Here is an 8207-nt window from a genome sequence, read left to right as displayed (position 1 = left end):
GATTTCAGGCCTTATCTTGGAGCAACTTTAATGCGGTTGTGTTGACATGATGATTGTGGTCACAAGGGACGGTGATGAGACCAACAGGTCGGGAAGATTTTGTGGTTTACTCATCTGCCGTGAGCTGAGCTGAGCTGATCTGTAGTCCCTATAACCCACTAGTCTTCTGGTGTACATTCACACCCTCTCGTCGTCAACTAAGTAACCAAAGTCAGGCTGAAACCCAGCACCCTAGCCAAACGCCTCAGTCTGGAGGTGTCAGCCTTACATGTGACCTGGAGGTCCCATTTGACAATTGCATTAAACTGGATGTGGATTAGACAACAGGTCATACTGTAACATCTAGAACTCAATGTTGGTTTTATTTGGACGTTCACCAGAGTTCAAAATGGATTTGTTTTGTAACACTTTAATAATGAGTGGGCTTTGACTAAGGACTAGCGCAGGGGCGTGTGATGGTTTAGGCTTGAAAGTGCTCGCTGACGAAACCATGATGGCAGACTCCCCGCTTAAATCCCTGGGTGCCTCCCAAATGACATCCTATTTCAAATATAGTGCACTACATTTGACTAGGCCCATAGGGCTCTGGTCAAAAGTAGTGCACTGTGTAGGGAATAGGGTGCCATTTGGGACTCAAACATTCAATTAGCAGTTATAAATAAGTCAGACTGAGTTCTAGTAATTATGGCATCGGTCCATGTTTACGACAGGCGATTTTAAAGAAATTGACTTTCCAGCTAACCCAATTTTACCAGCCTGTAGTCATTCTTTTGTGTTTTGAGTCTGCCTTGTATTTAGAGGCAAGCAGCAAGGGTTCTACCTCCCATGCGCGTTCCTCGTCTTTTCATCGTGTTAGTGTATGTTAGATGGGGTCCACTGCATTAGCAGATAGTGGAGGACACCATGGTAACGGTGGTTGTTGTGGTTACTCAGAGCTCACCAATCTCATACGGCTTCCGGTCTGTCCAACTCCGATTAGTATGCAAAATGTGACAGCGTTAAATCTTATGCATCTTTTTGGCACCTGAACAACATGGATAACCCAAACATCTCGATGCAGCTGGCACCTAAGCACTAATGATTTCCTTGGACAGGCCCAGGAGCAGACAAGATGAGGATGCTTTTTAATTTGACATGATCTCCTGATAGAGATAATTTTGCACGAATACACAAGGCCCTATACTATTGCTAAATACGGTTGTCACTCTTCATTTGAGTGCTTAATACCACACAATACCAGTTATGAACGAGCATGACAACTGTACTACAGTCCTGCCAAATAGAGGTGGGGCGGTGACACTCAAAGTTTAATCTAGTTAATATGTAAGTGAGCAAGACTGTGTGTGTGTGTGTGTGTACAGAAACCGGAGTTGACTATTGAACTGGGAAATCAGGAACTGTGAGAGGCTTGAAATGAATTTAATTGCGGTGTCACTTCCTTTCAGAGAGTCTAAATGGTGTTAGGTTCATTGGAGAACACAGGGCTTTTGCCATTCTCAAGTAAAGAAAAAGCTCACACCACCTCAACTTCCCTCTTCCCTGAAGGGTGAAACTGCCAGAGGGACACTGCTGAAAAAGTTATGTTAAGAGGACTTACTATAAGATTACTGTAAAAACAAAGACAAAGTTCAGGTGTGTGAGGCAGAGATAGTGTACCGGAAACACCTGTAGTCCTGATGAATCACTGGCCAAAACCTATACATAAGAGGATTTACTTTCTAAAACATTTTATCCAATATTACATCCTACTATACTTCATTGAAGTCTGCAGCCAGTTTTGTTTAGTCATTCATTAGAAAACTATGTCTTACTGTATAGAGCATTGAATTGTGTATATGAAAGCCTATCGCTTACAGTATACAAAACATTAAGAACACCTGCTCTTTCCATGACCGACTGACCAGGTGAATCCAGGTTAAAGCTATGATCCTTTATTGATGTCACTTCAATCGGTGAAGATGACGGGGAGGAGATGGATTTAAAGAAGGATGTTTAAGCCTTGAGACATGGATTGTGTATCTGCTCCAGTTTCAACTGTTCTGCCTGCGGCTATGGAACCCTGACCTGTTCACCGGACGTGCTACCTGTCCCAGACCTGCTGTTTTCAACTCTCTAGAGACAGCAGGAGCGGTAGAGATACTCTTAATGATCGGCTATGAAAAGCCAACTGACATTTACTCCTGAGGTGCTGACTTGCTGCACCCTCGACAACTACTGTGATTATTATTATTTGACCATGCTGGTCATTTATGAACATTTGAACATCTTGGCCGTGTTCTGTTATAATCTCCACCCGGCACAGCCAGAAGAGGACTGGCCACCCCTCATAGCCTGGTTCCTCTCTAGGTTTCTTCCTAGCTTTTGGCCTTTCTAGGGAGTTTTTCCTAGCCACCGTGCTTCTACACCTGCATTGCTTGCTGTTTGGGGTTTTAGGCTGGGTTTCTGTACAGCACTTTGAGATATCAGCTGATGTAAGAAGGGCTATATAAATACATTTGATTTGATTTGATTGATTTGTATGTGTGCCACTCATAGGGTGACTGGGCAAAACAAAATATTTATGTGCCTTTGAACAGGTTATGGTAGTAGGTACCAGGCACACCGGTTTGAGTGTGTCAAGAACTGCAATGCTGCTGGGGTTTTCATGCTCAAGTTTCCTATGTGTATCAAGAATGATCCAACACCCAAAGGATATCCAGCCAGCTTTACACAACTGTGGGAAGCATTGGAGTCAACATGGACCAGCATCCCTGTGGAACACTTTCGATACCTTCTTAATGTGTTCTTAATGTTTTGTACACAGTGTATATACTCTCTATCTACCCATATCAAGATACAAACAACACACATAATTATGGAGTCCACATATGAACTTGGGACCGCGAGCTTATAAAATAGATGGTAATCACAGTAGAGCTTTTGGTTCTGTAAAGGCAAGACAGAAACGAAGGTTGACGTTTATTGTCATGAATCTTGCTCTGGAGGCAGAACTGAACGAATTCTGCCAGCTGCAAAGTACAAATTGGATATGTGGGTTCGCCAATTAATATTTTTTGCAATATCTTTTTTTTAAATGGAGAAAAAAATTAAGAGGGCAGATTATTGTATGGCACAACATACACACGTTTTTGAGAAAGATAATTAGAAAAATAAAATGTTGAGGAAATGTATTTATTGGTTTCTTTTCATTTTGATAAGTGTTGAAAATTTAATGAATTGAAGGTTATTTGTTGATGTGAAAATTGGGGTGGGGTCAAGAGAAATTATTGTAAAAAATGTAATCCCCAGAAATTCTGGTGGAAAAAATGGTGTCCTCGCTGAAAAAGTTTGAATAACACTGCATTAGGGTTATCGGTGTGGTTAAGGTTAGGTTAAAAATCCAATTGTATGATTTTGTGGCTGTGACAGCTATAGTGACCACTCTGCAGAGCTGCCTCCAGGGCAAGATTCGTGACAATAAATGCCAACCTTCGACAGAAACACTGTAATAACTGAGTTGACTGGGGGAGGGTGACATGAAGATGTCATTGTCAGTAATCCTCAATTACAAACAACATTAACTGAAAACATATTTGAAGCCAGGTATCCTATGCATTCAGCTGAATTCGCTCATTTAATTATGTCTCTGTACACTTGTATAGGGAGGAAAATGAAAGTTCTCTACCTTGGTTTTATAATATGAGATGTCTAATCACATGGTCTCCCAAAATATTCAGTAAAGTATACAAACAAAGGACACCCATATCCCCTAAGTTAATATCAAAGGCCTACATCACATAATTCAAGGAGGAGTCGTGCCCCTCAAACGTTACCCAGAAAAAAATACGAATATTATTTTTTCTCCCAATGATCTGAACGCCGGCTGAAATTTTTCTCTTCCTGAAAATGCGAAGGTGTGAGTAGAAGTCAAGATCAGAGAGGAACACAGACACAGAGCGTTACTAAGGCGTATTCTTTCTCTCTCTTTTTGGCAAGGCATTGACTTTCACTTTGCACAGGACTTCTACTATGATCTATGAAATATTATTAAACTAACATGGATTGCTTATAGTGAGCATAGGCGCCTAACTCTAAAGTTACGCTTCTTGTAACTATTTGCGGAAAAAGGATCATATTCATATAGACTCGTTTTGTAGGCTACACTATAGGCTTTGCGCCAAGATGTGGTGGACTCCTTTGATTGGAAACTTTGCTATTCAGGTAAAGTATAGCAACCAGGTTTAGAGAATACATGCTGTTTACCATTTTGGTTAGCACATTATAACTTAGAAGACCATTCATTGCGTTTGAGTCCTGCGGCTATAGCAGAAATTATATTATATTCTAACATTGCAACGCCACCATAGCTACGTATGCCAGATAGAAAAACATATGAATGTTATTAATTTTGCTTCCATCACTTTTGCTCCAATAAATACTAGTATTTGATCAATGTTAGATTATATAATAATGAATAATCATTACTTTAACCATGAATAAAACACTGTTTCTAGAGGAAAATATGACAGTGACTTAGTTAATCACCTGTAATGAACATAGTAACTGTTGATAATATCTTCATAATGGGTCGTTCCATGTCATTTCATCAAGCCATGACATCCACTATCTCAAATTGTTTCTGTAGGTAGAAACAGATAAGATTCCTGCAACATTATTTTCTTGAAATATAGTTTGATCTCTGAGAAATTAAGCTAATTAATTGAACCCAAATGGGCCCTTTTAATTCATAGGATTCATATAATATTCGAAATTATAATAGCTTACATTTGAAAACAGTTAGTATTTGAAACAGTGGTCAACAAAAACAAAGCATTGGTTGCTGTCATACCTTGTCAACAGACTGTTTACTGGGTAAGGAAATCAATGTCCTTTTGTAAATTGGGTAAATTCCAAACCAAGTTTTATTAGTCACATGCGCCGAATACAACAGGTGTAGACCTTACAGTGAAATGCTTACTTACGAGCCCCTAACCAACAATGCAGTTAAAAAAAATATGGATAAGAATAAGAAATAAAAGTAACAAGTAATTAAAGACCAGCAGTGAAAAAACAATAGCGAGACTATATACAGGGGAGTACCGGTACAGAGTCAATGTGCGGGGGCACTGGTTAGTTGAGGTACATGTACATGTAGGTAGAGTTATTAAAGTGACTATGCATAGATGATAACAACAGAGAGTAGCAGCGATGTAAAAGAGGGGGGCAATGCAAATAGTCTGGGTAGCCATTTGATTAGGTGTTCAGGAGTCTTATGGCTTGGGGGTAGAAGCTGTTTAGAAGCATCTTGAACCTTGCCGTGTGGTAGCAGAGAGAACAGGACGTGTACTGCGTACTAGGGTGGCTGGAGTCTTTGACAATTTTTAGGGCCTTCCTCTGACACCGCCTGGTATAGAGGTCCTGGATGGCAGGAAGCTTGGCCCCAGTGATGTACTGGACCATTCGCACTACCCTCTGTAGTGCCTTGCGGTCAGAGGCCGAGCAGTTGCCATACCAGGCAGTGATGCAACCAGTCAGGATGCTCTCGATGGTGCAGCTGTAGAACATGTTGAGGATCTGAGGACCCATGCCAAATCTTTTCAGTCTCCTGAGGGGGAATAGGTTTTGTCGTGCCCTCTTCACGACTGTCTTGGTGTGCTTGGACCATGTTAGTTTGTTGGTGATGTGGACACCAAGGAACTTGAAGCTCTCAACCTGCTCCACTGCAGCCCTGTCGATGAGAATGGGGGCGTGCTCGGTCCTCTTTTTCCTGTAGTCCACAATCATCTCCATTGTCTTGATCACGTTGAGGGAGAGGTTGTTGTCCTGGCACCACACTCCTCCCTATTTTTTCTTTTATCTAACCTTTATTTAACTAGGCAAGTCAGATAAGACTTGCGGGGGCAAGAACAAATTATTATTTACAATGACGGCCTAGGAACAGTAGGTTAACTGCCTTGTTCAGGGGCAGAATGACATATTTTTAACATTGTCAGCTCGGGGATTCGATCTAGCAACCTTTCGGTTACTGGCCCAACGCTTTAACCACTAGGCTACCTGCCGCCCCTATAGGCTGTCTCGTTGTTGTCGGTGATCAGGCCTACCACTGTTGTGTCATCTGCAAACTTAATGATGGTGTTGGAGTCGTGCCTGGCCATGCAGTCATGAGTGAACAGGGAGTACAGGAGAGGACTGAGAATGCACCCCTGAGGGGCCCCTGTGTTGAGGATCAGTGTGGCGGATGTGTTGTTACCTACCCTTACCACCTGGGGGTGGCCTGTCAGGAAGTCCAGGATCCAGTTGCAGTGGGAGGTGTTTAGTCCCACGGTCCTTAGATTATTGATGAGCTTTGAGGGCACTATGGTGTTGAATGCTGAGCTGTAGTCAATGAATAGCATTCTCACATAGGTGTTCCTTTTGTCCAGGTGGGAAAGGGCAGTGTGGAGTGCAATAGAGATTGCATCATCTGTGGATCTGTTGGGGCGGTATACAAATTGGAGTGGGTCTAGGGTTTCTGGGATAATGGTGTTGATGTGAGCCATGACCAGCCTTTCAAAGCACTTCATGGCTATAGACGTGAGTGCTACGGGTCGGTAGTCATTTAGGCAGGTTACCTTAGTGTTCTTGAGCACAGGCACTATGGTGGTCTGCTTGAAACATGTTGGTATTACAGACTCGGAGAGGTTGAAAATATCAGTGAAGACACTTGCCAGTCGGTCAGCGCATACTTGCAGTACACGTCCTGGTAATCCGTCTGGCCCTGCGGCCTTGTGAATGTTGACCTGTTTAAAGGTCTTACTTACATCGGCTATGGAGAGCGTGATCACACAGTCTTCTGGAACAGCTGGTGCTCTTATGCATGTTTCAGTGTTATTTTCCTCGAAGCAAGCATAGAAGTAGTTTAGCTCGTCTGGTGGGCTCGTGTCACTGGGAAGCTCTCGGCTGTGCTTCCCTTTGTAGTCTGTAATGGTTTGCAAGTGCTGCCACATCCGACGAGTGTCGGAGCTGGTGTAGTACGATTCGATCTTAGTCTTGTATTGACGCTTAGCCTTTTTGATGGTTCGTCGGAGGGCAAAGCGGGATTTCTTATAAGCTTCCGGGTTAGAGTCCCGCTCCTTGAAAGCGGCAGCTCTAGCCTTTAGCTCAGTGCGAATTATCCCTTTAACATTGCAGGGGGGGGGGGGGGGGGGTTCTTCAAACTTTGTTCACCTAATAGCAGGAACAGCACCATCTAGTGGTCAGAACCTGGTAATATCAGGGATGGGACATAAACAACTTCAATGACTAATTTATCAGTACAGGGAAAGAAACATCACCATAATAATTGTCAGACACATAGAACAGATACTATATAGTCGTTGTTGCGGTGGGATTGGTGTGGGGGTCCGAGGGTGGCTTTTGACTATTCCCTTGGATGGTGTCGAAATCCACTTCCTTTTTGTGGTGGTACGACCCAAATCTAACTACATACGCTATATGCATTGAAACTGTAAAAGCCAATTAGAGAGCTGTTAAAACAATAACATGTGGCACGTACAGTACATATACATTTCAATTAAGACATCTAAGCCTTTAAAGTGTACATAACATTGCGAACACCTGCTCTTTCCATGACGTAGACTGACCAGGTGAATCCAGGTGGAAGAAAGATATGGTCACTTATTGATGTCACTTTTTAAATCCACTTCAGTCAGTGTACAGTGCATTCGGAAAGTATCTATAAAGTACTTTTCCCACATCTTGTTACGTTACAGCCTTATTTGAAAATTGATTCAATAAAAATGTTTCCTCATCAATCTACAAACAATACCCCATAATGACAAAGCGAAAATAAAAAACAGAAATGACTTATTTACATATGTATTCAGACCCTTTGCTATGAGGCTCGAAATTGAGCTCAGGTGCATACAACTTGATTGGAGTCCACCTGTGGTAAATTCAATTGATTGGACATGATTTAGAAAGGCACATACCTGTGTATATAACGTCCCACAGTTGACAGTGCAGAGCAAAAACCAAGCCACGAGGTTGAAGGAATTGTCCGTAGAGCTCCGAGACAGGATTGTGTCGAGGCATAGATCTGGGGAGGGGTACTGAAAAATTGAAGGTCCCCAAGAACACACTGGACTCCATAATTCTAAAATGGAATACGTTTGGAACCACCAAGACCCTTCCTAGAGCTAGCCACCCGGCCAAACTGAGCAATCGGGGGAGAAGGGCCTTGGTCAGGG

The sequence above is a fragment of the Salvelinus namaycush genome, chromosome 2 (assembly GCF_016432855.1).
Source record: "Salvelinus namaycush isolate Seneca chromosome 2, SaNama_1.0, whole genome shotgun sequence".
NCBI classification, from domain to species: Eukaryota; Metazoa; Chordata; class Actinopteri; order Salmoniformes; family Salmonidae; genus Salvelinus; species Salvelinus namaycush.
Note: the sequence above shows the minus strand (reverse complement) of the source record.